Genomic DNA, 9,897 nt, shown 5'->3' with positions numbered 1-9,897 from the left:
TTGTTAACCTGTGCTCCTTCAAAGTACACAGAAAGAAAATACATTTTTAAAAGGCAGGAAATGTCTCTGAGATAATCTAAGTTCAAAACTTGAAAAATATGAATAGGAAGATATATGCAAAATTAAGCCTTCATCCTCAGTCAGCTTGACTAGAGCCATGTTGGCAACCTGACAGTCACCTTGCATTTGTCTTGTTTTCTTCAGTGTAACCCTGGCTTTCTCACCCATGATAGATGGCAGAAGGGAATCACTCTGTGGTGACAGAATTTATCTTGTTGGGCTTCACAGACAAGCTGAGGTTGCAGGTCCTCCTCTTCATGGTGTTTCTACTGATCTATCTGTTCACCCTAGTGGGAAATCTAGGGATGATTGTGCTCATCTGGATCAGCTCAAGGCTCCACACCCCCATGTACTTCTTCATCAGCAGCCTTTCCTTCTTAGATGTCAGCTACTCCACCATCATTATACCCAGCACTCTGATGACCTTTGTGGCAGAGACAAAAGTCATATCGTACACAGCATGTGCATCTCAGCTCTTCCTGTTCTGCATTGCAGTGACGGGAGAATTCTACCTCCTGGCCGTGATGGCATATGACTGGTTCATAGCCATCTGCAACCCCTTGCTTTACCCTGTCATTATGTCCAGGAAGTTCTGCATGCTCCTTGTGTGCGGCTCCTGCTTCATGAGCTGTGTGAATGCAACTGTTCAGACGACATTTATATTCCGCTTGTCCTTCTGCAAGTCCAACATCATCAACCATTTCTTCTGTGACCTGGCCCCCACATCCTGAAACTCTTGCTCTGACACATCACTGATCTTGTCCATTTTGTCTGTGATACTATGCTTATCACCGCCACTGTTCTCCTCATTGTCATCTCCTACATATGCATCGGGGTCACCATCTACAAGATTAAATCTGCCAAAGGCAGATGCAAAGCTTTCTCCACCTGTGCTTCCCATATGACTGGTGTTACCATGTTCTATGGGACAGGCTCCTTCATGTACTTAAGGTCCAGTTCAAAATACACTGTGGAGCATGACAAGATCATCTCTGTATTTTATACCCTGGTAATTCCCATGCTGAACCCTATGATTTACAGCCTGACCTGAGGAACAAGGAGGTCAAAGAAGCCCTTCAAAGGACAATAGCAAGGCTGTATTGTTCTCCAAGAAAACAACAGATTCAGGACTCCAAGCAGAACTGAGAGACAATGATGTGTCCTTATTGTTGAAACAGGTGAATTAAATACGCAGGAAGGTGGGTTCCCCCCTGCCAAAGAGAAAGGAAAAGGGAGCAATATCCAAGACTGCCTGTTGCCACATCTGTTTTTTGTGAAAGAGCGTTGCTAAGCAAACACCCTTCCTATTGCAGGGCTCCCTCTTTTCCCTCACCCCTAAGAGAGGGATGTGTCGTCAGCAGTCCTCAGGAACTAACTTTTCAGATGTGATGTAGCATTACTCCATAATGTAGCAGTGCCTCATGCCTGATCTCATGCTGTGACCTCTGCAACTACAGACGCTGTCAGACAAATTCACTGGGAATAATTATATGCATTCTTGTTTGCTTGTTTATTTATTTGGAAGCCAAAGATATTAGGATGTATCTTAAGATATTTGCTGTATAGAAGTCTAAAAATGAGTTAGGCTTTCTGGGTTCCTTGTTGAGGTGGCACCCTTTCTGGGTGCCAGTTGAGTCTAAGTTTTAGTGGCAGCTCCACCAAGCTCTTATGTTAGATCATACCACACTTCCATGCAGGATGACCCTATGTGATGGTTATGTGCTGCTGATTTCTACATACGCCCAGGTAATACCTGCAGTGGTGGGTGAAGGAAGAGATCAGCTGCCAGGAAAGAGCAGATCACCTCCCATCCTTTCATCTCTTCCCACTAGGATTTCATAAAGTGAAATCCTGATACTAAGTTTAATGTAAGAGACCAACACAAAAGCTATGCCCTGGGGTATTGGTCCTTCTCCCAGATATGATGAGAAGGTCCTTCATGGTAGTGGGTGAAACTGGGCCAATCTACATTGTGACTGATGGTCAGACCACTTGCCGAGCACTTCTCTCGAATAAAATCTTACCCAAAGAAATCAGCTGAATGCATAATTATGATGTGGGAAGTAAATCCTTATTTACAGCAGGACATGTAGCAAAGGAGGTGCTTGCTGTTCTTGTGGTGGGAATCTGCCTCATTAATGACATGGCATAGGGAGTCCTGCAGGATGAACCTCAGGAAGAAGAAAACCAAACAAGGCAACAGACCCAGCATATGGAACCAAGTAGTCAAGAACAGGCCATGATAAAAACAGAGATTAGTAGCTTGGTGGCATGGGGGGTTCATGGTTAGCTGGTGGGTGAGAATGAGTCTTTTTTCAGGCTTTATCCTTTATGTAAGAGGATGTGTACCTGGGGAGATTGGATCACTGCACATCCCTGTGCTCAGGGCTCCCCAACAAGCCAACCGGGAATGGCAACTGGGCCCCACCCAACCGCTACCAAGCTCCCCACAGATCTCATTAGGATAGTCCAATTCTAGGAAGAGATTCCTATGCTGCTCTCCCCACCCCCACCCCCACCCCCCCCTCCCCCCGGGCAAATTCAGGGGGTAGTGTGGGAAACAATAGATAATGAAATACAGGTTTCAACAATAGCCTGGTTTAAAATAGAAGCCTTACAACAAACTGGGGAAAGTACCTAGCAGCAGAAGACCAAAACAACTGGGTTTGGTACAGAAAAGATGATTGGCTTTTACTCAACATCACTGCCATAGCAATATCTAGACTCTGCATACTTCTTAATGATACCATAAAAGGGGTCCTACAAACCTGGGAGGTGCAAAGTCTAGTGGCAGCCACTGGGAATACAAAGGAGCAGACCCAGGTCAACTAATTTTCAATTGTAATGGTGTGGGCATCACCAGGGGAAATCATTCATCTTCACCATAGATACCTTTGGAGAACGTTATCAGGTAGCAAACAGAAAAAAAATGGGAAAAAGTGAAATGGCGGTGGCAAACACACTCAGAGGCCTCAGTGGTACTGAATGCCACCTCAGTAGATTTCAGAATCACGCTTAGATTCACCTAGTGGTTGTGTTGATCTGTTTACCCAAATTGCATCCAGCCCATCTGGGTGAGCGCGAGTGCATATCAGATCCCTATCTCTGGTCTGGAATTAATTAAAGGAGGAAAAGAGGAGAGGAAGTTTAGGAAACTTATGGAGGGAAAATATATACCTCACTTCAGCATAGAACGTCAGAGTCAGGCCCAGACAGTGATTTACTCTAAATGGTTTGGTGTTCTGGGAACAGGCATTGTCTGAAAAAATAGAACACTAATTGCCCGAGGACTTAGAAATAAATACTTAACACCAGCTGACATGACACTGCATTGAACTGAAACTGACCTTTGATAATCAAGAAGTGGCCTTGGTCTGGCTTTCTACATTGCAGTGTCACTTGACAATCAACATAGACCTGTTGCAGAAAGGACTACCAAAGAGCACTACCCAGGCCTGCAGGAGCCAGATCAGATCTGCAACATCTCAGGGACCTGAGCCTATAGGCAAAATGAGGACTCACTCTAGCCGCATGATCCCATGGGATAACAAAAGCATTGCACCCAGCTGTCAGTATCCCATGACTCTGTGGCTGGGGAGATACTGAATGCACATCAGAGCCAAAGAACTAGAACTTTCTGCACACACCATTACTCTTAACGAAGCATAATTGATGGTGCTTTAGCACGTACATACTGTACTGCCTCTAAAAGGTCATGGCGGTGCCATCCATGTCAAGAGGTCAGACTGCAGCTACCTGCACGCTCATGATGAATGAGCCCAGTTAGGAGAGGGGCTATTGGAGGATGCATCTATGTAATGAAAAATATGTGGCCACGACCACCCCTTCCACCCCACTGCTGCTTAGTGTCAAACCCAAGTGGGTTGGGGTCTTCTTTGACTATGAAGCTGGAAAAGTCTCCTTTTATAACATGACTAAACATTCTCATATCTACACTTTTCATGTCATCTTAGCTGAGTCTGTCTGTCCCTTCTTCTATCCAGGCATATGCATGGGTCATATTAATGTTGACCCACTGAGTATGTGGCAGACAAGATGAGTGAACTTTTGCCTTAAACATTTCTTGGTACATAAGGTGCGAGCCTTGCTGCGCACGTTGCAGATTTTGCAGGAAACCATAACCCCGAACAAGCCATCTGTTCCCAGTGGAAACAGGACGGAGCTGCTGTGACCCCTGAAACGCTCTCCCTGCAACCACTCGGGACACACTGAGCCTGCGCCAAACCAGACCACAATTGGGCGGACACTTTTGGACCTGGACTGTAAATTATTGCCGCTTAGCACAACTTCTATAAAACTTGCTTAGCATGAGTAGCTAAATTTGCTGAAGCCTTAGGCCACACTCCTAGTTCAGTCAGAAAGGGCCCCAGAGCTGGTGCAGGTGGGAAAGACAAGGGGGTTACCAGCAGTTTGCATTCCCATGCTTCACACTCTGGGAGGAAGGATGTCAAGGCATTGAAGTGAGGCCTGCTTGGGCACCGGGACCCTGGGGAGCAGGGCCTCCTCTCGCTGCTGAAACAGTGTTAATTGGTGTGTGTGGGGGGGTGTCTGGACTATATCCCCTTTGTCTGGACCTTGGCAGATAACACCCACTGTCACTGCTGGGGCAGTGCTAATTGTTAATTGCAGGAATTACCACCTCCTTGTCAGGACCTTGAGAGACAACAGTTGGACCCAAGGAATGAAGACACATCTGTCAGCAGAAACCGCAACAGTAAAGAGACAACAGTTGGACCCGAGGAATGAAGACACATCTGTCAGCAGAAACCGCAACAGTAAAGATAAACAGCCTGCCTAGGGACAGCGATGAGACCCAACAGGGAGCAGGAGACCCCAGACCTGAATATTACTATTGGTCTGAATTACCGCGTGAGGGGTGGACAGCTTAGATTGGAAAGCTATAATTGCCCAGGGGTTTCTTTGTTTGGGGTCCCTCTTCGGAGGCACCCTGCTCGAGTCGTAATTACTGCATGTGCGTCATTACAATCTATTTGTTTAATTTGCTTTGATTTGGCTCCAAACTTTTCCAAGACACCCAGGGTGAAGAGGACCAACGGGACGCTGCTGGATCCACGGGTGGTGATATCTCTTTCTCTCTCCCCCCCCCCCCCCCCCCCGCCCTTTTGAGTTTATGTTTATAAGATCTGTTCAAATCGTACGGCACAGGCTTGTTTATCTAATTAAAGTAATCGCCATCGAGTTATTGTATTTAGCCACATGCCTTGTCTTTTGTATTAATAAATCATAAAACTGGTTGGCTGGTGTCGTTTCACCTTAATTCAGTCCAAGAGCATCACGAACTTGGTCGTTGGTCCCAAGGGGAGGGAGGTCATCCTAAACAACTCCTTTCAGGCCACGACAGAGTATATGTCAGCCCTCAGACTGGTACTGGTTTATTGCTACTCTGGTAACAGATACAATATCCAATATACAAAAAGCTGATGGGGTGTCAAAAGGGAAATGCTTCCTGAGCAAGCCTCTGGTCTTAGAGTCCCATTTTCAGCAACCAGAATCCCTGGATTTACAAGGAAACTAGGTATGCCTGCTTCTCCCCATGTTAGACCTCCACAGTCCCCCATAATCTCTAGTATTCACTGGAACCTTGTAAAGCAGTTAACAAACCCTAGAAGGGTGCTCCAGTCTATGTTGTTGTTTGTGTGTGCATTTTTACAATCCAGACTAACTGGCACTTTGTCTATGTTGATGTATATCTTCTGATTTTTCAGATGACTTTGAAATAAATGACTGTTTTTGGAAAGTAGTTTCTGCTGTCATAGTTGAAGAATCACAGGAAGTACTATGGAAACATCTACCTGTTCTGCTCTTAATGGACAATTCTTTTCCTATTTAGCAGTATAAGATGTCTGGTCTTTTTGGCCAGTTGCCAGAAATTAAACATGTTGAGTTTAACATGAGTTGTCTATACCTTTTCTGGAGCAGAAGCTAGGGACCAGAATAGATACCTTGGGTCATCTTATATGCCATTAAAACTTGCATTTAGGGAACTGAGTCCCACTCTTACTGTAGGTCACTGAACTCTGTGGGAGGCTCTGTAGCATCATAGTTTTGACATGGAAGAACCATTGCTTTCCTGCAGAAAGTTTTATGTAGGTTATTTGAACAGTGGTCACCAACTGACGTAGAACAGTCACCTGCCAGACTTTTCTGCTGTGACAGCTTAGTACACTCACTATTGTTCAGACTCATGGGAAGGATAAAATAGTCTTCTGAATTTGTCCCTAATGGCCCAAACTGTTGATAAGTACAGACATGGTCCCTTCAACAGCAGGGATGTAATATGACTGAATATTGATTTCAATCTTCTTTCTCTATATTGTCAGGAGGCAGACACCTGTGGTGCAGGATGAGCACAGAAATAGTGTGCCACTCTCTAGTTGCAGATGACATTAAATGGATATGATCTAAAAGGCAGCAGCTGAAGTATTTCCTTAAAGCCATCAAGTTAAATTTGACAAAATTTAGGCTCTTGTTTAAAATGCAATCTGTTTCAAGTGTGAGGAGAAGAGGAATACTTGAATGATCAGCTGGAATGCATGGAGCTCTGCCTGGGGACAGGTGAGGGACCAGCTGAGCGCTCATGGGTGGGGACTGGTGGGCAGACCAGCATGGGTGACCATGTAATGGGTGTCTGCTGTAGGCCATCTCTTCAGGAAGAAGAAATAGATGAGGCATTCTTCAGAGAACTGGAATAAACTTTATGTTCATAGGCCCTGGTCCTATGAACTTTGACCACCCTGATATTGGTTGGATGGACAACAGAGTAGAGCACAAGAAATCCAGGGAGCTGGAGTGCTTGATGACAACTTCCTAACACAGGTGATCAAGGAGCTGAGGAGGAGCGGTACTCTGGACCTCATACATACAAACAAGGAAGGACTGGTTGGAAATGTGGAAGTCAGGGGCAATCTTGGCTGCAGTGACCACAAAACAGTGGAGCTCAGGATCCTGTGAGGAGGGAGCAGGGCAAAAAGCAGGATCATAACCCTGGACTTCAGGACAGCAGAATTTGGCCTGCTCAGGAAGGCTCCCATGTGATATGGTCCTGGAGGAAAGAGGGGTCCAAGAGAGCTGGTTGGTATTCAAGGATCACCTCCTCCAAACTCAAGAATGGTCCATTCCAACAAGCAGGAAATCAAGCAAAGGTAGCAAGAAGCCTATGTGGATGAACAAGGAGCTCCTGACTGAATTCAAACCTAAAAAGGAAGTGTACAGGAAAGATTCCCAAGGACTGCAAGAGAGCAAATGTCACCCCTACCTTCAAGAAGGGCAAGAAGGAGGAGTCAGGGAACTACAAGCTGGTCAGCCTCACCTCACCTAGGAAGGTGATGGAGCAACTAATCCTGGACACTGTTTCCAGACATGTGAAGGATAGGTGATAGGTTGGGAGTAGACAGAATGGCTTTATGAAGGGAAAATTATGCCTAACAAACCTGACAGCCTGCTATGATGAGATGATTGGCTTAGCAGGTGAGGGGAGAGGAGAGGTACTTGTTCATCTCAGTTGTAACAAGGCTTCCGACACAGTCTCTCATGACATCCTCCTAGACAAACTGATGAAGTACATGCTAGATAGGTGGACAGCGATAGCTGATATCAGGGCATCCTTTACACCTTTGTTTCTCAGGCTGTAGATCAAGACATTCAGCACGGGGATCACCATCATATAAAATACTGCTCCACTTGTGCCTTGCCATTGTGAGCTGTTGCACTGAGGTAGAACATAAATGCAACTGACTTGCATATAGCACACTGACTGCTATCAGGTGGGAGGCACAAATGGAATTTTTCTTTTTTACTGTGGGTTGATAGCATCCTCAGGATGTTTTGAAAGCCCCCTACAGTGTGCTTAGCTGCCATTGAAGATTTTCAGTATTTTTCAAGTTATGCATTTTGTTTGCACTGTCAGCCTGAGGAGTGGAATACATCAACTCTGATTTGGATGTTTCAGTCTAAACTAGAGAGATAGAAGTACCTTTAGATGGTGAGTCATTTCATTCTTGGATAATTATCTTAATATGCAGACAATATTTATTAAATAGGGTGGATACAAATAAAATGAGTAGAACTACAAGAAAGTATATATGTAATAGAAAAAGTTTCAAAGTCCTTTGTATCATTGACCTTTCATTCCATAGATAGGAAATCCATAGGGATTTCCAAGTGATTGGTCTAATATCCTACAGCAAAGAAGAGAAGAAAACAGTGGTATACTACATCACATTCTAGAACATGCCCCTTTTGTCTTTTCCACCTATGATTTAGTTGCAAAAGGTTCAAGAAAAGACTTCTTTCCTTAGTCCACTCACTCTTTAAACAACTATATATGAGGCAGAGAGGAAGAGTTCTAAGAAAAGTTTCTTGCATCTGTATTTCACATTTTCCTGTATAATCCCACAAGGTTTTTCAAGGTCCTGCAGTCTGGTAGCAACTCTGCATGCTGCTCTTAGTTGGGCTATTATTTCTACAGAAAATAATCATCTCCTTCAAAAAAGAAAAATCTTCCAGATCAAGCATTCAAACAGACAGATATCCATGCTAAATCCAACACAAGCAGCAATGACCACCCTACCTACCTCAAGCAGAAAGAAGCTAACCCTACAGCTTCTAAGAGCCTTGGCCTCTGTTCCCAGCAGAGATCATTATACTATTGTCACACTTTTTTTTTTTAACCCGTGACATCAGGATTTCCTTGACAGTGCTGCCCATTCCCACTCTTAGACAACTGTTTGATATGCAGTTCAAAGTCATTTGCATATCATTTTGATTAGAAAGAGGCTGATTAGAAAGACAGCTAATGTTTTCTGAAGCTTTTATTTGCTGTGAAATAGTTTGTGGCCAAAACAATGACACACATATCATTTAAAAATATTATTAAACCTAGTTCCAGACCTTTCACAAAAGCTCAGTCTTAGATGCTTTAAAGAAACTTCTTTTCAGAATATTCTTTATACTTCCTAAAACTCTCTTTCTTTTGAAGTGCCTTATGCTGGTCATCCACTTGGGTTAATACTCATTTTGAAAATCTTGATTAATGAGAAAAGATATGTTTGTCCAGTCCCCACCTGTCTGCTTCGTTTCTCAAACCAGAAGCAAATGTTTGGAAATTCATGGTCATTAACTTACCTGTAGCTTTTGGAAAGACTTGAACTCTGTTTTTTGATGGTGTAACTACAGAAAACATTTCCATATTATTCAGACAGTGATAGTTTAGTCCGCAATTAGTAAGAGATTCCTTCCATTTATATAGGTAGTAAACGTTGTTGATGACCGCAGTCTGATGGTACCAGAAGCAATGATCTAGTTGCCTCAGTTTGTTAGTGAATACTACATTGGTATGACCTTACTGAAAAGGGTAAGAAAGGGTATTCCAGCTGTCAACACAGACTATCATTTCCAAAAACTATGAGAGTATAGCATGGCTCACATCCAACTGGATCAGTTCTTTTCTCCCATTTACCACTTCAAAATGGGTTAGCCATGTGCAAACTATTAATGAGGAGTCACCTCAAACTGTGTCCTGTAATTGTCTTGGGGGTAGACAAGGGAAGAAAAAAAGAGATAGACAGACATAGATTTGGTGCATGCCAACACTGTGATAGGCTCTGTATTACTGAAATAGTAGTAGTCAGACCAAACCAGTTCTGAAGACAATGCCCTGCTGGTTTTTATTTAACTGTATATGTAAGAATTGCCTAGTTTGGACACTGAAATTACACATCCATGCATGGTTCCAAGGCTCTTTTTCAGCTGAGAGAAAAGGCACTATGATGGTGCAGTTCATCTGGCGTATGAGAA

The 9,897-nt window shown here is 43.9% G+C and overlaps 1 pseudogene; it reads left to right on the top strand.

Moving 5' to 3' along the window:
* The first annotated feature begins 233 nt into the window (after positions 1-233).
* On the top strand, positions 234-1,206 carry LOC135329233 (olfactory receptor 5J3-like; annotated as a pseudogene).
* Positions 1,207-9,897: the final 8,691 nt, after the last annotated feature.

The sequence above is a fragment of the Dromaius novaehollandiae genome, chromosome 9 (genome assembly GCF_036370855.1).
Source record: "Dromaius novaehollandiae isolate bDroNov1 chromosome 9, bDroNov1.hap1, whole genome shotgun sequence".
Classification (NCBI taxonomy): domain Eukaryota; kingdom Metazoa; phylum Chordata; class Aves; order Casuariiformes; family Dromaiidae; genus Dromaius; species Dromaius novaehollandiae.
This window is presented reverse-complemented; position numbering and strand designations above follow the sequence as displayed.